Source organism: Papilio xuthus, unplaced genomic scaffold (assembly GCF_000836235.2).
Source record: "Papilio xuthus unplaced genomic scaffold, Pxut_1.1 DF828037.1, whole genome shotgun sequence".
In the NCBI taxonomy this organism is placed as follows: domain Eukaryota; kingdom Metazoa; phylum Arthropoda; class Insecta; order Lepidoptera; family Papilionidae; genus Papilio; species Papilio xuthus.
Window position 1 is genome coordinate 578,764 of NW_013530612.1, and position 25,238 is coordinate 604,001.

General features: G+C 34.9%; 1 protein-coding gene across 3 annotated transcripts in view; it reads left to right on the top strand.

Annotated features, from left to right (window-relative positions):
• Positions 1-25,238, top strand: part of LOC106114736 (polyadenylate-binding protein RBP45) — a 138,511-nt gene that overhangs the window by 30,234 nt on the left and 83,039 nt on the right. For all 3 annotated transcript variants that reach the window (XM_013308049.1, XM_013308050.1, XM_013308052.1), the window contains exon 2: positions 15,543-15,600. The gene's annotated coding sequence lies outside the window, so the exon portion shown is untranslated. The remainder of the gene's footprint in view (positions 1-15,542; positions 15,601-25,238) is intronic.

Here is a 25,238-nt window from a genome sequence, read left to right on the forward strand (position 1 = left end):
TGGGATTTGTTTGTAGACTTTTTTCGGTTGATGAGAGGAAGGACTTGCGGCAAGATTTAATTAATGCCTTGCTTCGCGACCGTAACATTGCGAACGTGTCGTAATCTCTAGGGTTTCCGTACTTTTTCAATCGTTTGTGGAATTTATTTTTCTCCGTCAGGCATTTGATCAATGAAGTACTGAACCATATAGGATAAGAATTCTTTCTGTTTTTGACTAAAGGAGTGTGTTTCATGATGATGTCGTTAAGTATTGTGTAAAATGAGTTAACGTTCGTTTCTACATCGTCTTCCTGCGTTAACACCGAGTGCCAATCAGTATTGCCAAGATCAGCTTTAATTTGTGGATAATCGCACTTATTATAATTGTATCGTGGGCTATTGTTATGGTGCCGTTGCTTACTTTTGAGAACTTTAAATTCTATCTCAAGTGCGGGGTGATGTCTATCAAGATTTAAAAGCGGGAAAGCGTTGCTAACGAAAACATTTAGAGAACTGGACAGAACGAGATCTAAAAGCCTATCATTCTGATTTCTGACACTATTATATTGTTTTAGACTACCTAGAGACATGGTTTCAAGAAGGGAATCGGCGTTATACTTTGATTTGCTGGATATTGCGACGGCAAGATTTTCAGGATTCAAGTAACTAGCAGTAGGGCAGGAGGACCACTCCATCTCCGGGATGTTGAAATCACCCAGAATCATTACTTCATGATTTGAGTTTAAATTAAAAATAAATATTATAATAGTAATAAAGGTTATTGAATTATCAGAGTACAAATTATATATATATATATATATATTATATTGCAGGTAACCATATCGTAAGATGAAAATACGGTTTGTTCACTTAACAAGCTCCTAACATAATGTATTCATTCGTTTTTACGATCTTTTTTTCCAAAACGGGATAACCAGACTTTAGTCTACTGAATATTTATGATGTAATTTATTCACTTTTCGCATTTTTATTCAACGTATTTCAACATAAAGTCAAATTATAGTACATCTAGGTATTGCTCGCGAATCTATCCGCGCGGAATTATAAAAAAAAAACTTAATATATACTAATATTATAAAGCGGAAGAGTTTGTTTGTTTAAACGTGCTAATCTCAGGAAGTACTGGTCCGATTTGAAAAATTTTTAGTTTGTTGGATAGCCCATTTATAAAGGTAGACTTAGGCTATATAGCATTACGATGCGACCAATAGTTTTTTTTTTATTCCGCGCGGACGCAGTCGCTGGCGACAGCTAGTTATTAGCTTATGTGTTCTTCCAGACTTTGTTCTACATCTATGACAAATTTCAGCGAGATCCATGCAACTGTTCTGGAGATTCTAACAAACATCGATACATCTATTTAAACTTTCGCATTATACTAATATTATAAATGCGAATGTTTAGATGTATGTTTGTTAGAAGGTATCTACAGAACGACTGCATGGATCTTGCTGAAAGGCAATTCAGAACAAAGTCAGGAAGAAAAGTAACGCGTTTTAGTCAAATCTTTTCTCATAGTTTATCAAAGATATTGATAACCTGAAATTTCATCATAATATTTCCTTTGTTAAAATAATTTTTCTATCCTATTTTAAATAATCAATGTAACCACAAAGCTGGTATTTGCTAAGGCTAATTGAAACGTGCATCAGATGTGGTCTTGTGGATTGTTATTTCGTATTATCCTGGGTTCTCAAATTTTTTTCATACTATAAAATTTATTTTTTGATATTAAATAGTACTTCTCTTAAATAATAGTAAAATTTATTTGCACTTATCAAATATATATATATATATATATATATATAAAAGAAAATCGTGTTAGTTACACTATTTATAATTCAAGAACGGCTTTACCGATATGACTGAAAATTGGTGAGGAGGTAGCTTAGAGCCAGGAGACGGACATAGGATATTATTTATTTTCTAATTTATGCCTTGAAGAGTTTCTTTTTATTTAACTTACTAATATTATAAATGCGAATGTTTAGATGGATGTGATGTTGATGGATGGATGGGTGTTTGAAGATGTCTCAAAAACGGCTGAACGGATCTCGATTAAATTTGACATACGTATGGAACATAGTCTGAAAGAACACGAAGAAGTAGGCTACACTAATTAAGTTTATTTATATATCCACGCGGACGGAACGGAGCGCTAGTTAATCATAATTTTTATAATTTACTAGCGGTTGACTGCGACTTCATCAGTGCAATAATAAATAAAATAATTTCCAAATTGTATCTGCTTGCGGTTGTGAGAAAAAGGGTCTTGACAGACAGACGGACGAACAACAAATTGATATAAGGGTTCCGCTTTTTTTCCTTTTCAAGTACGGAACTCTATAAGTAGTCTATAACATGTCCGCATACGTCATCTACCTTCCAGTCAAAGTGTCGTCAAAATCTGTCCACACGTTCCCGAGATTATACGGAAGAAATGGTTTTGCGAACAGACATGCAGACAAAAACTAAAATATTTTACGATATTAAATATAGATGAAAAATATAATTTTATGCAAAAAGTCAAACCAAACTTATAAATTACACAGACTAATTACAAACAGAGATAATATTTATACACCCCTATTACTTAATGAAGGACAAGCACAGAGTAGCTACCTATGTAGTGTCAAGTGACGGAAACTCACAATTAGGCTGTACAAACACCCTCTCAGATGTCATTATTCAAACCACCCCCTAACCACCCTCCACCTCTAATCTCCTATATACCTTTATACAGTACAATATGAATGCGAGATTTAATTTATTATTAGCAAAGCTTTAGGAAGACTTTCTTAGGTTTTTAACCTTTTTATAACTTATTTTTTTATATCATAAGGTGGCAAACGAGCGAGCGGCCACCTGAAATCGCTGAAATAGCGAAGTGACCGTTGCCCATAGACATACGCAATTGCATATTCGTTGCCTACCTTTAATCGACGGAGGAGAGGATGCACAGAAAATGTGTTCCATTCCCATGCATCGCATCCGGAAAGTCCACTTCCACTTCCCACCGTTTCCTTATAAGAAAAATGGTGGGAAGGGAAAGAGGACTAAATTAGGTGTCCGGGACGCAAACGTGTATGCTTTTTTTATCACCAGAACGGCTTCAGGTCTCTTAATGATATTTAGCATTAATACAAACATAGTCTGGAAGAACACATAGGCTATTTAATATTTTTAGGGTTCCGTGCCTCATAGGAAAAAACGGAACCCTTAAAGGATCACTTTGTTGTCCGTCCTTCTATCTGTCGAGAGCCTTTTTAAAAGAAAAAAAGGTTTTTGTTAATGTAAATTCCGATTAAGCTCTAGGCTTATGTTATGGACAATAGTCGAATGTCGGGATTCGAACTCTAGACTACATGATCGGAAACTATTAGGCTATTGGCGCTTTTGCGAAACATATCTAAGATTTTAACAGTGGTAGAGCCCGCTTTAACATCTTCGCACGAATTGTTCCGGCTCGCCCGGTGAAATACCACGACCACACAGAAGACAGGCGTCAAGTGGAAGCTATTCCGCGTTTCGTCTGATGAGTGTGCGTCCCGGAGGCCTGATTTAGTCATCTTTCCCTTTCTACACTTATTCTTATAAGGATGGGAAGTGGAAGTGGACTTTCCGGATGAGAGGATGCATGGAAATGTTTTCTTTCTGTGCATCCTCTCCTCTGTCGATTAAAGGTAGGCAACGCATATGCAATTACGTCTATGGGCAACGGTCACTTCGCTATTTCAGCGATTTCAGGTGGTCGCTCGCTCGTTTGCCACCTTATGATATAAAAAAAACCTTTTACAGCTTTAAAAAGTCTAAAAAGGTATCTGAAGATGCGACTTTTCTTCTTAATTATATTCAAAGATAACAGAACAATGAAATACTTTGTTATGAATATTTATAAAGGAATTAATTTTAAACGTAACTGTCGTAAAAACGAAGGGGACGAACAGAAATACTGGAGATAGTCTCTTTAAAATGTCCGTTAACAATGCCCGAATCTTACTTCTTACTAATATTATAAATGCGAATGTTTAGATGTATGTTTTTTTAGAAGATATCTCCAGAAGAGCTGATCGAATTTCGATGAAATTTGGCATACTTATAGAACATAGTGTGGAAGAACACATAGGCTACTAATTAGGTCTTCTTTACGGACGGAGTCGCGGGTAAATGCTAATATATTATAAATAGGAATGTAGATGATTGTATATTTGTAAGAAGATATCTCCAGAAGAGCTGATCGAATTTCGATGAAATTTGGCATACTTATAGAACATAGTCTGGAAGAACACATAGGTTATTTTTTTTTATTCTGTGCGGACGGAGTCACGAGCGACACCTAGTATAAGTGCGAATGTTTTGATGTATGTTTTTTAGAAGATATCTTCAGAACAGCTGATCGAATCTCTATGAAATTCTATTTTTTTTTATTCTGTGCGGACAGAGTCGCGAGTGAACGCTAGTATGTTATAAATGCGAATTTTTAGATGGATGTTTGTTAGAAGGTATCTCCAGAACGGTTCCATGGATCTTGCTGGTATTTTGCATAGATGTAGAACATAGTCTGGAAGAACACATAGGCTACTAAATATGTTCTTTTTAAATCAGCTAATCTTATATTTCGACTGTAGCTAATTTTAAAGAGACATTTTTCTTTATGTTACTTACATTCAAAAGATAAAATCTGAGAAGGGAAAAGTACATACGGGCGTCCTGACATTGTTGAAATTGAAACCCTTCTAACTTGAATAGTTGTACATGCGAAATACTGAAATCCGAGTATCTTTTAGTTTTGAAGTAAAAAAAAAAAACGCAATTTAAATTCCAATTTAATTACAAAAGTATAAAACAATAAATTCAATATGGTAGCTCTACATTAGTGGCATGAATTCGCGACACACGTTCGCATGATGTTCACATTCGTTCGTCAAACTTATCGCGAACGTGGAAGTGTTGCTGCAATCACATTCACGTTCACGTATGTTCGCGGAGCTAATATCTTAATTATGTTTACAAAACAGCTTTCATTTGGTACTAGTTATAACAATCAATGTATGGATAGTCGCCCCCTTTTATCTACGATTCCCGCTTGCTGCATCCAGGATATGAATCTTCTGTTTTGCTGCATATCCGCCTTCCTTCCTCCCACGCAATGAGATAGAGGTCTAGCGTGCCATACTGCAAAAGAAATATTAATAACTAGCTGTCGTCCGCGACTCCGTCGGTGCGGTATTAAAAACAAACTTAATAAGTAGCCTATATTTGCTATTAGACTATGTTCTACATTTTTGCCAAATTTCATCAAGATCCATGCAGTCGTTCCGGAGATACGTTCAAACAAACATCTATCCTTTCATCCATCTGTTATAAATATTAAAATTCCGAATGTTTAGATGGATGGATGTATGTTAGAAGGTATCTTCAGAATACTAATAAAGTTTTTTAATTGTGTGCATAAGGAGTAGCGGACGACAGCTATTTTATGTTAGTGTAAATGTATGGATGGATGGATGTTTGTTATCCAGAACAGCTGAACGGATTATTACCATACGTCAAGTTGTTAATATCAAGTTCCAAATAATTAAAACATTTTTGGAACATTAAAAACTGATTAAATCCCCAATCTCACGGTGACATACAACAAAGGCTTAAAGAACCCTTTGTATAGTATTTCGATTGTTCCAGTGTTTGTACAGGGACAATTCATTTTTGTCCGTCCGTACGTGCTAACCTAAACCAAACACCGGTAACGGAAAAGAAACAATTGCGAGGGGGTCATATCGACCGCACGGTAAGCCCCCCCCCCTTGTACAGATCTCGCTTAGGTAGCTAGAAATAGCTTTTGCCTGCAACTTCATCTGAACAGAATAAAAAAAAACTTAGTAATTAGTCTATGTGTTCTACCAGACAGTGTTTCATATTTAAATAAAATTTCATCAAGATCTGTTGACCTTTTCTCTAGATACTTTCTAACAAACATCCATACAAACATTCGCATTTATAATATTAGTAAGAAGTATTTATTGCCGGCGATTACTTCAGTATTTTAGCGATAACAGGCCGTTTGCTAAGTTGCCACCTTATACTTTATAGCTGTCGACCGCAAATACGTCGCGCAGATTGAAAAAAACACTCTTCGACAAATTTCATCGTGATCCGTTCAGCCAATCTGGAGATATCTTCAAACAAACATCCATCTATATACATATATTCATTTTTTTTCGAATTTTTGCTTTGAAGAGTTGCTTTTTATTTAACTTACTAATATTATAAATGCGAATGTTTAGATGGATATGATGTGGATGGATGGATGGGTGTTTGAAGATATCTCTAGAACGGCTGAACGGTTCTCGATTAAATTTGGCATACGTACAGAACAAAGTCTGAAAGAACACATAGGCTACACTCATTAAGTTTTTATATATCCACGAGGATGAAGTCGCGGGCGACAGCTAGTTTATAATTAGTAACATTTATTGTTAACTAATAAACCAAACACTCGACTTACTGTCCTTCTAACGCCCAGGAGAAGAATACAAATAGAATGATAACTCACTGGTCAAAATTAGTTCATTAGTTTCGGCTGCATGATATAACAATAATAATCATCAACCTGCCCTTATTCCTGGAGGGTCGGCACAGTATGTACTCCTCCATACATCTCTATCAGCCGTAATATCTGAATCCACCCCCTTCATATCCTCTTTCACACTACACATACTTTCTTTGGTCTTCCTCTACCTTTGTTGCCAAAGGTCACCATAATATTGACCCAAATTCACATACACTCTAAAGTCAGTGGTACAACAAAAGACATAAAGCAGGAGTAACTTACCAATCCTATACAAGCAAGAGTTAAAATCCAACTTGCAATGATTAGCAAAGACCCTCATCTGTCCATTAGAGGTAATAGCACAACGCGGGTCGTAGTCATCTGTGCAACTTACAGGACAGGAATGCGAACAGAACTTGCCATCAATGTCTATCATGAGAGACCTGGAAAATACGAATGTTACTGTTAGGAAGAAAATCCGGCACAGTGCCGGTGTATCGTTGCAACAAAAGCCTTATTAAAATATCAAAGCTTAAGTCTCCTCACTAATCGATTTCACTTAGTAAAAGCGCGCTATTTGTTCAAAAATAATTCTAACTATTATAATATTATCTAAAATTACAGATTAAAAAGCACACGATAAAGCATCTCCTTAAAACAATAGACTCAAAAGTTGTCTAAACGACCTCTTTTTCTCCAGTTAAGATCTCGCAAAGATTGCAAATAAAGTTTAAATTTTACAAGTTGAAGAAATCCAGCAGTCGCTTTTGGGGAAACCTTTCAAAGATAGGGTATCCTAGGGCCACTTGCGGTTAACCCGCTAGGAAACCTCATCTTTGGACTCCGACTCTGGCGCCTGTGGCACCCCCTTATGCCCAGCGTATGGGGGTTCGCCTCACCAGGCCCTACCCGAACGCCGTTACTGTCCAGCATCTGGCGTTTTGGGGCGGAGGGAATAACCAATAACATTTTAAAAGGCAATATGTAACCTATACAATAGGTCAAGTTATTTCAATCTTCAGATCGGTTGAATTACGGTTGAATAAAATGCTGTATAAATTAAAATGGTTGGGTATCGTTTATTGATTTCAGTCGCTAGTGTAAAAGAACTTTACCTTCTAGATGAGAAGGTTCTTCTTGTATTATTGACATTAGCGGGCTTGATGGGTGCAGTTTTAAGTTTGTAAGTTGGTTTCTCAAAGTTCAATGCAGCTACTTGCTCGCATTTTGTTAAATTTACTTTTCTATATTCTGAAACAGATGAAATTTAACTGTTACCTAAAAAAAGGGTCTTGACAGAAAAACTGACGGTCAACAGTGATCCTATATGGGTTCCGTTTTTTCCCTATGACGTACAGAACCCTAAAAAGAAATGAAACACAATAAATCAGCTAATCTCAATTTAAAATCTTATTTCATATCATCATCAGCTCATTATATCTCTCCAATGAAAGGCTCGGAGTCTACCCTAAGTTAGTGACTAGATCATAGTCGACCACACTGACCCAGTGCTTGACTTCAAACCTCCTTCATCGTAGGAACGTCGTAAATGTAAAAACACATTGGTATTATACAATTCGGGATTCAAATCCAGGACCTACAGATTACAAGTCAAGTGCTTAACCCTTGAGCCACCGACGCTGATCAATGCTGTGGGGTTTTGACACCAAAATCTTCATTTAATATTGTTATCTCTGTTTTGTCGGATCGTCGGTGGCTCAGGGGTCACGCACTTGACTTGCAATCTGCAGGTCCTGGGTTCGAATCCCGCCATGTGCCAATGTGTTTTTCCATTTCCGATTTACATATGTACATTAATCCGACGTTCTTACGGTGAAGGAAAACATCGTGCAACCTGTGCATATCTGAGAAGAAATTCAAAGATATGTGTGAAGTCAACCAACCCTCACTTGGCCAGTGTGATGGACTATGGCCTAATCACCCTTAACTTAGGGTAGGCTCCGTGCCCCTCGGTGGGGACGTTTAGTGAGCTGATGATGATCTCTGTTTTGTCATACAGGAATGACGATATGGTTTTGGTCTCAGCCAACGTTGAATCTAGGACAGATATTGATTACTTACTATTCAAATTGTACTTGAAGGCGCAATTAACTTTATCAAAGAAGCATTCATTTAAAAACAGCCTGTATTTTATTTTGTTCCTTTCAGCTTTACCACCGCAGACTGGGTCTTGATTATTATTACAATCCAATGAAGAACAATTCACTTTCCTTTTAATAACTTTTGATATATCATCGAATATTGATTTTGTCCTTTGATTCCTTTTTGTTACTTTGTCTGTATTAAATTCTTCATCTTCCTTATTCTTCCCCGTTATGAAGAGTACATGTTCGTTTGGTGAATCTGTAAATTATTTATTATTAATAGCGCTCGCCCGCGACTCTGTCCACGCGGGAAAAACATGATTAGCCTATGTGTTCTTCCAAACTATGTTCTATATTTATGCCAAATATCATAAAGATCCGTTCAGCTGTTCTGGAGATACCTTCAAACAAACATTCATATTTATGAAGAAATTCAAAGATATTTATGAAGTCAACCCGCAGTGTGCCAGCATTCACTATCACATAGTCTCTCTTCCATCCAGTTGGTCGATCCATTGAGGATGAATGAAAAGAAATATTTACCTGTTTTAACAACTTTTCTTTCCTCCATTACATTATTAAGATATTTCCTATTCATCAAATCATCAATTTTAATTTCTTCATTGTTGATTAAATCTTCATTTCTGATAATTGGTTTTTCATTTGGTACGAAAACTATATCTTCAAATGTCGGCTCATAGTTTTCCGTTACAGCATCTGTTTGTGTTTTTGGTTTAATTTTATTTTTGTCTATATCATCTTTCTTAGCTTCTAATATTTTATCATTTCCTAATTCGCTATGTTCTTGATATGTTATGTACACATCTGAGTTATTCTTCGGTGTATGATTGTGTACATTTTTGATTATTAACGATACTAGTATTATTTGTAAAAACATGATCGTTTGTCAATTGTTTTTTTTGAACTATCTTTATCTTCGATTGTTTTCACGATGTTCAATTGTTTTTCTTTTGTTTCAAAGCACTCAGATTTTCATTTGTTTTAAATGGTTATTGATTTCTTTCACGTTTCGTTTCACCTTTTCTATTATATTTAACACTGATATTTTACTATAATTGTAAATTTTTAAGCGAGTACTCTTAAAATATTACTAGATTTTAGAAAAGTAAGTAAGCAACTGTTGAAATGAATGCAATACGACTTTTAAGCGTATTGAATAGAACAATAGGTTATACATAAATCGCCCTCGTAACTATTGGTCTTGTAACAATAGTGTTTGTAATTATGTAAGAAATTCTTAACAGATTTAAAATTTTCAACTGAAATAGTATTTGTTACGGAAATATGGACATATTATGCGGAGAAAAGCAATGAGATGAATGGCTACAAAGATACAGGAAGACCAATATATGTATTGTGTGAAAGAGGATATGTGTAAGAAGGAGGTGGATTCAGATATGACGGCTGATAGAGATGTATGGAGGAGTACATATGCCGACTCTCTGTTGGGGTAAGGGCAGGTTGATGATGATGACTGATATAGTAATTGTGTTTAAATATTTACTTTAGTATCTATGGTCGTTATATTCTGACCATCATCATATAATCCCATCAGATAGAAGATAGGGGAAAAGTGAAGTAATTATGCGTACAGTCTGATTAGTGTGCCAGCCAGACTATATTTGGTCCTCGTTTTCTTGCAACCTTTTTCTTGTGAATGAATGGAAAGATGAGGTAGATTTGATAGAAGAGATGAGGCGTGTGATGGGTAAATATTATGTTTTGTGCGTCTCCTCCTCCGTCGATTAAAAGTACATAAAGCATCTGCAATTGCGGAATGTCTATGGGCAGCAGTAGCTTCGTTATTTTGTCATATTCAAGTAGTTGCTTCTGATTTAAAAGATAAATATGAAAAGAATGTCCTTACTAGTAAGATTGTAAGCCGAGGAGTTTATGTTAACTTAACCTAATTTCACTGTGACTATTCGTATGAATGTAGAGTTTAAAGCCCTTAATTTACTTTGTCTATGAAATAATTATTATTTGGAGTTCTCTAACTGCCATTCCCTGAGGACCTTTACGACCCTTTCATAATGAAAAGCACTCATCCCTGAAGCGTAATGCCTGAAGGAACACAACATACTTTATTCTATAAACGTCAGTTCAAAATTAACATTAAGAAAGGAATGTTTGTTTGACGGAATAATATACATTTTCTTTAATTTTATTTGTAGTATGCTATATTATGGTGTGATTGGATAATTCATTTTTATGTCGTATATTTTAATATAATACGACTATTATATAATCTTTGTTATTTATTTTAGTTAAATTTGATTCTATCTGAATAGAAATTATGTGCAAAAAGTAGTAATATTATGAAAATTATAACAGTGCCATCTGTTGTCATATTGTTGCACTAGCTTAGAATGTCATCTACGAAGCGTTCTAGTTAATAGAGTTGTCGTTGTTGGATCATAGATGGCGCTAATATTAAACGAAATTGTATTATCGATCGATGCTGAATACGCAAATGGGCTTTTCCCTTTATTGAATTTATGAAATTGAATTAGTCGCGATGTCTTTTGAATAATAAGTAATAAACTATAAATTATGTAACAATTTGAAATACTGGATATGAATTATATTATTAATTTATTCTAAAACCTGTTATTGTTTCTCATAGGTGTCTTTAATTAATATTATAAATGCGAATGTTTAGATGTTTGTTAGAAGGTATCTCTAGAACGGCTGCATCTTTGAAATTTGGCATAGATGTAGAACATAGTCTGAAAGAAGCTATAGACTAATAAAGATTTTTTTTATTCCGCGCGGACTGAATCGCCGGCGACAGCTAGCCTACAAATTAACAGTACTAGAATTTACAATTCATATTCATGTTGAACATATTATGGTTGAATCAAAAATTTCACATTTTGTTCCTATTTGTAGGATCGATTTACATTCTTTTTCTTATATGTTTGATTATTCGGTGAATATGAAAGAATGGACATATATATATATACATTCAAATATAATATAAAAACAACATTACTATAAGTCAGGCAATAAATATGTGGTTATTAAAAATATAACGTTATGAAGGTAAATAATACAGCGGCAATTTTTATTATTTCAATTTCCGTTGCTACGACGTAGCTGTTCGTAGCCAGCGGGTGCTCGTAGCAGTGCTACGTGTATTCGTAGCTTAATGTAGCGTGAATATTAGTCGTACTGGAAACAAAGTCATGAAGCGTAAATAAAATTGTTAAATTGTAACTTAAATATGTTTTTAAAAATATGTAACATTTTCATTTTATTCTGATGAATGAATGTGTATAAATTTGTCTTTGTAACGAATGAACTCAATAATTACTACACCCATTTTGACTTTATGCCGCCATTTAAGATCTAAATTGGAAAAAAGGAAAGGGTTTTATTTACCACCAATGATACAGTTAAATGAACTTTTATTGTTTTGGGTTTTTCTATTATTCTTTTGCTATTAGTTTGTTGTGCGTCGGTGGCTCAGGGGTCAAGCACTTGACTTGCAATTTGCAAGTCCTGAGTTTGAATCCCGCCATGTACCAATATGTTTTTCGATTTCCGATTTACATATGTACATTTATCCGCGTAGATATATAAAAAAACTTAATTAGTGTAGCCCACCCGTCTATCCATCCACATCACATCCATCTAAACATTCGCACTTATAATATTAGTAAGTGAAATAAAAAGCAGCTCTTCATGGCAAATTCGAAAAAAAAGAATAAATATTATAGTATCCTATGTCCGTCTCCTGGCTCTAACCTATCTCCTCACCAATTGTCAACCATATCGGTAAAGCCGTTCTTGAGTTATAAATAGTGTAACTAACACGACTTTCTTTTATATATTTAGATGTGGAAGTTAAGATGGATGTTTGTTGGAAGTAATCTCCAGAACGACTGCATGGATCTCGACGAAATTTAGCACAGATGTAGGACATAGTCTGGAAGAACGTGTAGGCTACTAATTAAGTTTTTTTTCTCGCGCAGACGGAGTCATTAAAGATGGAAACAAATGCTGTCATTTTTAATTAACCACTTGTCCTTTATTTAAAGAGGTCAGTAAGTCTAACTATAACACCATTTTATGTCATAAACCAGACTTAATCTAACAATGGTACGTCTAGCTTCAGTATTATGTTTCTGTGAGGCAACATTGTAACGTAGGTTGTGTTGTTACGATGTCTTATTACTTGCCTGAGGGTAACATCGTCTCTAATTAGGGAGTTTGGTCTTTGAGCTATTGCGGAGTTTGTTTCCATTGTTACACGTCAAAGGTAGCTTTTGATAAGACGTTGAAATATTAATTAACTTGAATGTATTTAGCTTTAAATTGTTATAGTAAAGTTAATATTTGATTAACATATTCTTTCATTTGATTGTGAGGCGATTTTGTACTAAATAAATAGATTTTAAATGTACCATCTTTATTAAATAATCAAAGTTAATTACGTAATAGGCCTAATTCGCTTTGAAAAAAAAGTGAAGTACATTCGTCACGATACTGCTGCTGCCACAGGTACAGTATTAATAGGTAATACCCTTAAAGATTCTAAGAAAATTCATCTATCACTTTGAAAATCAAATAATACGAACAATTTTTAATTAACGTTTTGACGTGACTTAAACAATGGAAACGCGCACCGCCCCCAGCGTACACGGACCATGATATCATTTATATTAAGCTAACGATCGGGGTCAAGACGACTGATTCCTGAATACCAATATAGCCGTCGCTCCTCTGTTAATTTGTGTTAAACCTAGTTTGGCATACATATAGAACATAAGTCTGCAAAAACACAAAGGCTACTTATTGAGTATTTTTATATCATAAGGTGACATGCGCGCGAGCGGACACATGAAATCGCTGAAATAGCGAAGTAACCGTTGCCCATAGACATACGCAATTGCATGCGTTGTCTACCTTTAATCGACAAAGGAGAGGATGCACAGAAAGAAAATATCCGGAAAGTCCACTTCCACTTCCCATCATTTCCTTATAAGAAAGGTGGGAAGGGAAAGAGGACTATATTAGGCCTCCAGGACAGTTTGTTATTAACATAACATTCACTTCATGTTAATAGATTGATCTCGGGTACAATATAATGTTCAGTTTTGTATTGAACATTTATTTAACGAATTTTACTTAATTTATTTACTTTTAAACTGGGTCAATAATCAAAATCAACTTTAAGTTCTAAGCAACGATCGATCTTTTGTTATTAAAACTTCAATTTACCAGCAAAGTTTATTGCCAAGGTAAACCAAATCAAAACTTGGTTTATTTACGAAATTTTCTTAAAACGAAGTTCAAATGTGTTTTGTGAAGACTATATTTTACAATAAATTAAATAACTTACTTATTTACTCCGCTGGCGCATCGACCCAAAGTGGGTCTTGGCCTCCGACACAAGAGATTGCCAAAGTCGCCTGACTTGCGCCTTCTCCTGCCAGTCCATCGCTTGTAGCTCCCACAGATTCAGCTCTACGGCGTCTCGCCAGCGGTACCTGGGCCGACAGATGGGTCGGCGGCCAGTCGATTAAAACGCTAACTTAAAATAATTTAAAAACTAATTGTCACACTCGACTCCGTATGCGCGAAATTAAAAAAGAAACATAATAAGTAGTCTATGTGTTCTTCCAGACTATGTTCTATATTTATGCCAAATTTCATCAAGATCTGTTCAGTTGTTATGTAGATAGTAACACCCCTTTTTTTTTCTTTTTTTCTGATAGGAATGCTTTATGCATACTCCGCGCCCCGGGGGGGACGCTATAGTTATGTGGGATTCTCCTCCATAGCGGAGGCATACCCACTAAACCCCTCTGTTCCTCCAACGCATCGGGACGGGACCACGGGCACGCTTTCGCTCTCGTCCGCGGCCATGGTAACACCCCTGGGTGGGGACGTATAGTGAGCTGATGATGATGAAACAGTAACTTTGGACATCAACTGACAATTATTAATATTATAAAATTACCCACACACACACACGTACACACGCACACACACACACACACACACACACAATAAAATAACAAACCTTAAATTATTCATTATATTACATTAGAAATGTGGTCACGAATATCATCATATAAAAAAATACAATGTAACTTGTTCTATTATTCCTTAGTGTTCAGAATAAATATCAAGAATTGATACAAGATTTATCTAAAGAAAGACTGTCGCACTTTCTCTAACAAGCGGTCGCCCGCGACTCCGTCCGCGTGGTATTAAATAAATAAACCTAATTAGTAAATACGTAAAGATCCGTCCAGCCGTTTTGCATATAGCTCAAAACAAACATCCATTCATGTAAACATTCACATTTATAATATTAGTGTTAGGAAGGAAACCGATACACCGACAATGTGCCTGTGTACTGGCGCAACACTAGCCTTACTAAAGTCAACGTTTATGTCCCCTCACTAATCATTCTGACACTTGACTTGGTAACTGTATAATTAAACAAATGGTCGTGTGGTTTTTTAGCAATTTATATTCAATAAATAGTTAAAAAAAACCACACGACCATTGAATAGTTACTTAAGTAATGAAAATAAGAAAAATAGCCCGCGTTCTCGTAGCACACTTATATCCAATGAATCCAATGCATCATTGTTGCCAGCATAGGAAAAAAGTTTATAATAATTTGAATGTTGCCAATACAAAAAGAAATTAATAAGAATGAAACAAAAACAATAAATAATTTATGTGAATAAATTGAACGGTAACGAAAGCACGTCGTCGCGTCAAATGATTCTAACGAATAATCTCTCAAATTTGTCAGAACTTAAATCCCTTTGTTTACATGATTTCTTTAATTACCAAATGTCTCATGCAACATACAATTTTGATTTAATTATTGTTTTACAGATAACATGTCCTACACACGCGGCCACAGCAAAAGTGAATCTACAGACAGCGAGCACAGGTAAGATGTAATTAGAAAAAAATAGTAAAGTCAACTGTACAGTCAGCTGCAGAAATATGTGTACACTAGCTCGTGACTCCGTCCACTCAGAAATTAATAAAAACTTAATATGTAGTGTTAGAAAATCTATGAGCTTGTATATTGACTCAACACTAGCCTTACTAAAATGTCGACGTTTATGTCCCCTCACTATTAATTCTGACATTCGACTTTGTAACGAAAGCACGACATTCGCGCCAAATGATTCTAACTAATAGGCTACTTAGACGTTATGTGTTCTTCTAGACTATGTTCTACTTATGTGCCAAATTTCATAGAGATCCATACAGCTGTTCTGGTGACATCATACAATAATATGAATTCGTGATTGAAAGCACACAGATGTGTAGTCATATTTTTCAATCCGAATGCCTATATAAATGTTTAAAGTTATGTAAATCTTACCAATATTATAAATACGAATGTATGGATAGATGTTAGAAGATATCTCCAGAAAAGCTTTGATCACGCTGAAATTTGACATACGTATAGAACAGTCTTTCCCAAAGTGGGCGATAACGCCCCCTTGTTTGCGCTGCAGGTCTCAAGTTGCGGGTTATAGTAAAAGTTTCGTTTAGAATTCTCCGTTAATATACATATATAGGTCACAATAATTAATTAATTTAATTTGTAGTTATAGTGGTTTTTTAAATATGTGAAAATATGGGGGCGCTAGAAAAATATTTATTCTCAAAGTGGGCAGTAGACAAAATAAGTTTGGGAACCACTGATATAGAACATAGTCTGGAAGAGCACAGGGTACTTAATTTTTTTTTAATTGCGTGCGGACGGAATCTCAGGGCACGACTAGTTTAATTATAATAAAAAATTACCTTTAAAATTTCTTAAACAAATATCTCGACTTGATTCTTAGCTAAATATTCAATATATCTTACTTATGTTAATGTTTAACAAATGTATGCATGAAAGTGGATTCTGTATAATGTACGATTGAAATTTAACTCTATGCTGTTAAGATAAGATATAAAATCCTTTGTTATTCCTAATCATGTTAAGCACTGAGGTAGAATATTTTAAGCCATGGTAGGATAAAACTTTGCACGTTATAACAATATAAATAAAGTTTAAATTCGCTTGAACGCTTCTGTGTTAAGCAATGTAGACTAAACAGATAGTTAACGCAAAGTTCATAGTTTTTAGTGATGTTATATTTCTTATATCGATATTAATTTAGTATTTATTTCCAAAGAATTAAACCACAAACTATTATAATAAAATTAAACCGAATATAAGTTGATTCTTAAATTAGTTAAAGACAGATTTTAATCCATATTTATTTCAATCTCACTAATATTATAAATGCGAATGTTTGGATGGATGGATGGATGTTTGTTAAAAGGTTATTTCAAAACGTTTGGATGAATCTGTCTTAATTTGGCAAAGATGTAGAACATAATCTGGAAGAACACCTAGGCTACTAATTAAGTTTTTTTAACCAAATATTCCAAGTTAGCGGCCAACCTTCAAGACTGAAGAGGCACTAGAAGAAGATGAACAGAGAGAACCGTGAGTAACGTCTAGTTATATATAAATACTAGCGGACCCGACAGGCGTTGTCCTGTCTACACGTCTTTAATTTTAATAAATTAATATGAAGTAATTTTAATATTTGATGAAAATTGTGAATCTAAACCTTTCCCAAATCCCCTTGAACACACACAAAAAATTTCATCAAAATCGGTCCAGTCGTTTGAGAGAAGTTCAGTGACATACACACTCACAGAAGAATTATATATATAAAGATTACAAGGTAACTATATGGTAGGGTTCGCAAACAATCTATTACTGAATACGGATTTTAATCTAGGGACCATGATATTATCAACAATAAACTCTTTATTTTATTAAAGTATTTTTTGTTGAGGTACTAATATTTTTACTCTACGGAGTTTATAATTTTTTTTGTAATAAAAATTATGCTATAGTAAAAATAGAGTATAAACATTAGGTAACTTAAGTTTAATACAATTTCTTAGTTATGTGCAATTTTTATTATGTTAGTTATTGTTTCTTGGTTTAATCTTTATTACTTATAATAGAAACTTTTCTTTCTTTCTTTCAGATTTTATTTAAATATTTTTTATCGATAATTAAATTAACGACAACTTCACATCACTAAAACACGTTAAGCGCTCTAATGGCGTCTAATACCGCTACATTGCAGAATGTATACATCTTGTATCTTATTGAAATATTATACAAGCAATAGATTTAAATTGTTTTTACCCACAACACTAGCTAGCTACTACGACTGACTACCAAAAAAAGTACGTAGCTGTCACCTACTACTCCATCTGCGTGGGTTAAAAAAATAATTAGCAGCCAGTGTATTCTTTCAGACTATGTTCTAAATCTATGCCAAATTACAGCAAGATTTATGCAATCGTACTGGTGATACCTTCTAACAAACATCCATCTTAAAATTCGCATTTATAATATTAGTAAGATAGGAGAATTGGTAGAGCGGTATGGAGGGTAACGTTCTGACTCTACGTAGTGGTAAGGATTGGATATATGTATAGTATTCTCCGATTGATTAACTTGTACTTGTAACCTTAAAGTCAGAAGTGACCAATTATTAGAACCAAATACCTTTCTCATAATAAAACCAGATATAAAAAACATTTTTCCTTGTAAATCAGGGGTTCGTAACATTTTACAATGTATTGTTTTCTTAAAATCAATGAACGCTTCAAATAATTGAAATGTAAGCGAAAAAAAAGGTTTTATTTGGTCGTTATTAATAAAGAAAAGCAGATTGTTGAAAAACAAAAGAATGGGAACGTTGGTCCATTGAATGAAAGATAAATATTAAAAGGTACAAAAAATAGCGTGTGTTATTTTTGATTCAATATTTAACAGTATGTTAAATTTTATGTTTACTTATACTATGAAAACTGTTAGATATCTTTATATATATAATTCTTCTGTGCGTGTGTATGTCACTGAACTTCTCTCAAACGACTGGATCGATTTTGATGAAATTTTTTGTGTGTTCAAGGGGATCTGGGAATGGTTTAGATTCACAATTTTGTCCGCTGGACAATGTTTTTTAATTAATTTTTAATTTATTAGTAGTTGTTGATTTTGGAATGTTTTACATTGGATCCGACAGACGGCGCTACCATCGCAGTGTCAAATTTTAAATAATATTCGAATTAAAGACGTGTAGACAGGACAACGTCTGTCGGGTCCGCTAGTAGTTTTATATATATCTCTCACTAGCTGACGCCCGCGACATCGTCTGCGGATCAAACAAAGCCTATAACATGCCCGCGTGCATCAGGTACCTGCCAGTGCAAATCCCATCAAAATCTATCCACCCATTCCGGAGATCACCTGGAACAAACACGGTAATGCGGACAGACAGACAGACAAAAATTTTATATGGATTATAAACATTAATATAATTTGTATAGAGTTAAATTTATCGTAAAAACTCTACTTCAATCATTGATTTAAACTCTGGTAAACTTCAAGTTAAACTCCGGTTAAGGTGCGCAGTGGAGTTTGCCCTCAATCCACTATTAATTAGGTTGATACCGACCTTCTGGGCCGGAAGTTGAATATTTAATCTTACAATTAGCTCAGCGGCTGCTATGTACGTAAAATGTTACAAAGAAGAAGTAAATAATTACTCTAACACAAGCTTTCCCAAAGTGGGCGAAAACGCCCCCTTGTGGGCGCTGCAGGTCTCAAGTTGCTGGTTATAGTAAAAGTTCCGTTTAGAATTCTCCGTTAATATACATATATAGGTCACAATAATCAATTAATTTGAAGTTATAGTGGTTTTTAAATATGTGAAAATATGGGGGCGCTAAAAAAATATTTATTCTCAAAGTGGGCAGTAGACAAAATAAGTTGGGAACCACTGCTCTAACATGTCTATGTCAGACATTATCTGATGAAATGTACTTGTTTTTGAAGACTTTCTAATAGTTCTTTACCCGACTGGTTTTTGGGTAACTCAATTCCATTATGACTTCTAACCTGAACGACTGTGGCCCTAGCACAAACATTTGTAGCAAACACTGTCTTATAGTCGTCGACGTTTTTTTTTTAATTTGTACAGCGCATTGGCATTCAAAGATATGTGTGAAGTCAACCCGTACTTGGTCAGCGTGGTTGACTATGGCCTAATCACCCTTAACTTAGGGTAGGCTCCGAGCACCTCGGTGGGGACGTATAGTGAGCTGACGATGATGATGATTGGCGCAGTTCGTGCGTAACATACACCAAAAATCTCACATTAATTTTGACATAATTGATAATTAGGCCCATTGAATTAATTTTGACCAGTGTGATTTCGCTTCGTATGCCCTTTATGAGTAGAGACAATTAGGTTTCTTTTTAATGACCAAATAGTGTTACTCTTACCTTCTTGCTTAGGTACCAGTAAGTTCCAGGTTCGTTACCCGAGTTCAGAGCGGTGAGTTGCTGAGTAATAGCTAAGTAAGTCTTGAATATTGCACGCGGTTCAGCTCTCCGCATCAATGTGTGAGTGTACCAGGTACAATTCATAAGCGACAGCGGATAGCGACAATAAATACCTTCAAGGATATCTGACTCGGTGGGTATAAGTTAAATTAAATTATGGTAGCATCTGTTAGGAAGAAAATCCGACACTGTGCCGGTGTGACGGAACACTAGTCTTATTAAAATGTCGACGTTTATGTCCCCTCTCTAATCATTCTGACACTTGATTTAGTAACGAAGTATATTCGTAGTAGGTATTCGCGCCCAAGGATTTCTAATTAAGCATGTCTAAAACTACTAAGTCCCCTTCTCTTGTTTTTGTCATGTTTTTTATTGTCCATGTTATTTTTATGTATTTTATAACAAACTAACCGAGATAGCAACGCTTCTCTCATCAGCGGGGTTAAACAGAGTACATTCGCTCGGAAGTGATTCCATAAGCTCATTAAACGTCCCCACTGAGGGGCTCGGAGACTACACTGAATTAGGGGTGACTAGACCATAGTCAACCACGCTGACCCAATGCGGGATAGTTAACTTCACTCATATTTTTTTCGCAGATATGTGCGGCATCACGATGTTTTCCTTCACCGTAACAACGTCGGATGAATGTAAACACCCATTGGTATTTGACGAGATTCGAACCCAGGAGCTGCAGATTACAGTTTTTTATAGTACGATAAAAAAAAACAAAGAAAATTTCGTCAGCAACAACTAAATAATGAAAACATTGCCGTCTGCTTTTGGTGAATTTTTAATTAAATAACGTATTTTGATTCCGTTCCAATTGCTGGCAATTATTTTCGATTGAGGCAATTAGTTTGGATTGTGCCATTTATTTAAGTACGGCGAGGCTCGGTTTTATTTGTCGCTTTATTAAGTTAAAGTACGATGTGCTTAAGTTTTGAATCTTGAGCTTAGCTATAACTTTAATAGTTTTAAGAGGAACAAACAGTAAGTAGAGTAATTCAAGTTAAAAGGAAAGAAATGTAGTTTAAAAGTTTAACATATTACAAGCAGATATATCATTATAGATGTGTACAGAGTGTCATAGATATATAGTCAAGGACATTAATTTCCTACCCATTTGAATGTGTCCTTACCCGTTGAAATGTGTTTAAATATTATTTATTCCATCCAGTGGGAAGCGATTGAGTTGTCAACCAAGTTGATTCCTTAACTGCACAGACAATTTAAAGTTTTTAAATTAATTATTTATTCTGTAAGGTTTTTCGGCCGAAGTTTTTTTAATGATTTTTTTTACTTTATCTATGTCATCATTTAAATTTTTTATAGATGTTTTATGATAAAAAAAATTATCAAAACTTTTTTAAATACAAAATTAGTCTCTTATAACTTGTACCATACACCAAAGGGCTTGTATATGTATAAGATTGCATGTGTGTGCGTGAGGTCTGCAAACATACGTTGATTTCCCAAATGAATAGGCCACGGGGTAACTTTAGCCAGCATGCTTATTCCTATGATGTGCTGATGAATTTAAATTCATATTTCAATACTTACAGATAGACTTTAAATATTTTCAAACATTCAACTATTATCTTAAGGTGAAGGAGAACATGGAGATGCAACATCCACGTATCTGTAAAGAAATTCATGCAATATGTGAAGTTAATCTTAGCGTAGGAGCGAGTTTACTGAGGCCTAGACTTACTTAGGGCAGTGAGGCGAGTTTGGATTGAAGCCTAGTCTTACTTAGGGCAGACACTAACCATCATAGCGGGCACTTGTTTGAGTTAAGTTAACAAACATATCTGCGAAGAAATAAAGAAATTCAAAGATATGTGTGAAGTCAACCCGCACTGGGCCAGCCTAGTTGAATATGACATAGTCACTGACACAGGGTAGGCTCCGGGATCCTCAGAAGGGACGTATATTGAGCTGATAATGTTGGTGAATAGTAGAAAAGGTTGATTGAGAAAATTTGAGTAGAATTTTTAGCAACATATATCATTTAGTTTTGTTTATTAAAATAGAAAAATTGCTTTTGAACTTACGTTGGAATATGTACAATATAATAAACTGTCCGATACACATGTAAGAAAACTTACATATTATGAATAAATATATTTTTAATTTAATTCCTAATAACGTTATGGTTCTGACATTCGCCTAGAGCTACGGTTTGCTACGAAATAACGTAGCAGTGCGCTACGCTGCTACGTATTTGCTAAGAATTTATATATTTCTAACATTGATATACAAATCTTTTTAGCTCATTGGGACTATATGTTCATTATTAGATCAGTATACCCACTCCTCAGTCACTGACTTCGGGTAGGCTCCGAGACGAGGGTGATAGTGACTGCTGGGTCAGTGCGGGTTGACTTCACACATATCTTTGAATTTCTTCACATATAAAATTACTGTAATTGTAAGTTCAATTTGTAATTGAGCTATTCAAATTTCATTAAAACATTCGTTTTAATAATTTAATTAGCCCGTAGCGTAATGGACTTCGCTTTGAAAACACAGAGCTCGTTTTTTTTTTACCAAAAAAATATCGGAGGGTACTTTGTTATTTTTTTGTGCTTTTATTATTGCGTATATATAATTCTGTTTGAATCGTGCATTATTAAATAGGCTTTTAACTTTTTTTACTTTAATGAAAATGAGACTATTTTTATGGAAGTAGACAAAAACGATAATTTGAAAAAAAATACACTAGGATTTTAGGTACTAACTTTTTTATTTTTCAATTTTTATATTTAAAGCGTTTTTTCAGGTCTTAATAATTGCTCTACGAATGTTTCGTAGCGCGTAGTAATAGTGCTACGAATATTTCGTAGAACTTAATTATAGCGCTACGATTTTTTCATTGCGGATAGATATTGAACAAGGCTTCGCTATAAGATACCACGCGTACCGCGGAGGTCCATCCCGGGGCCAAAGACAAACAAATATCATCGGCCTGGGCTCGGAATACTCATAAATAATGGGAACAATACAACCTTCGTACTTCAGAGAGCGTCAGCAAAAATAAACAATATTATTTTAATTTTGACTCACGAAAAATCGACTTGACTATTACAAAACAAAACAATACATAAAAAAATATTACGTGTAACAGGAAAAAAGAAACATGAAATAAAAAAAATAAGTAGCCGCCAGCGACACCGCGACAATTAGTAACCTATGTGTGTTTCCTGGTTACGATCCCTTCGTTCGGTCTTATTGAAATATGGTATTGTATATCTACAAAGATCCATACAGCCGGTCAGTAGGAACCTTCTAACATCCATACATCTATCCAAACAATCGCATTTATAATATTAGTAAATCATAAAAACTTTCTCTGACGACTGTACTATCGTCACGCGCGACGCCGTGACAATCTGTTTGTTTGTTCATTATTAAATACGTCCCGTCCTTCTTCCCGTCCCCTCCCCTGTGCCCGCTACACGCTCCCCCGCGGGCACAAAGTATGCGGGGACACGGCACTACGACGTATCACTGTATACCGACGTTCGTTAAAACAAAAACAAAAGCCAACGTGAAAATTACGTTACGTTGCTTCTATTAAATTAATATAGATGGCGTTATTCTCTATTTTTTACTTATTTTCATTGTTTTTAACGAATAGTTTTTACCGAACTCATAAACTAAATTGGGATGGAACTACAAAGATAAGGAAAGATCAAAGAAAGCATGTAGTCTGTGAAAGACGATATGTGTAAGAAGGAGGTGGATTCAGATATGACGACTGATAGAGATGTATGGAGGAGTAAATGTGCCGACCCTCAATAGGGAGAAGGTTGATGATGATGAATACAAAGAGTTTTTTAAAATTGCAATAATTTTTATTAAAATTCGGTGTTATATAGGACTATACTTAACCACCTTATAAACTTAATGTAAACAAAGTTAGGTTAGAATTTATCGCTTACCTTTACTCGCCTTACTTAGTAATTTGTAACTTGCTTTCAAGTTACTTGAAAGAAGGTATGTTTAACTTATACTTAGCTTAACTTTAACACCTGTATGAACAAACACATTTGTTATTCTTTAAAAAGAAAACATTACTTTTTCGTACAATATTTTTTTCAGCTTAAACTTACGAAGAAGGATTCTTAAAATATTTTATAACTTAATAACAAACAAATATATTTTAAAATAGCGATTTTCCGCGACTTGCTGGCAGGAACAAAAACAGCCTAAGTAATTCATGAATCCATCAGCTATCTTCCAGTAGTTCTATCATAATCTGTCCAGCGGTTTCGGTGATTACCCGGAACAAACTTTTTTTTTCAGAGGGGAATGCTTTATGCATACACCGCGATCGGGAGGGACGCGGTTGTTATGTTGGATTCTCTTCCGGATGGAAAGCATACCCACTAAACTCCTCTGTTCCTCCTACGCATCATGGCGAAGACACGGGCACGCTTGCGCTTTCGTCCGCGACCTACTCAGACAAAACCTGCATGTGTTTGCGAAATATGAAATGACATAGAAACCCATTATTTTTTACTAAATAACCCATTAATTATATAAATAGGAAAGCCTATATAAATAACTAGCCCACGACTCCGTCCGCGAGGATACATAAAAAACTTATTTAGTGTAGCCCAATCATCCATCCACATCACATCCATATAAACATTCGCATTTATAATATTAGTAAGTTAAATAAAAAGCAGCTCTTTAAGGCATAAATTCGAAAAAAAATATAAAAATTAATAAATAGTATCCTATGTCTGTCTCCTGGCTCTAAGCTACCTCTTTCTTTCTTTTATATATAGATATCTACAGCTTTGTGACATTAAGCAAGAATTTTATAACCGTTGTCTTCCATTACCTAAATACCTTTACTAAAAAACTTTTTTTACTGTCTCATTTTTTCCAAAGAGCATGACAGAGATGACATTACTTTGTCCTGGTGATTCTCCAGTGAAAACCTACGTTAATACGCGTTTAACCGTTTACGGTTTGACACAGCTGGCGGCAAATGACACCACATTCACGTTCCGTTTAATCCCAAAAGTTCGTGCTATAAACTGAAACTTACATCGGTGAAGGGAAAACATGTGCGTTAGCTTTTTAAAAAAATACTATCTGTGCCCGCGACTTCGTCCACGTGAAAT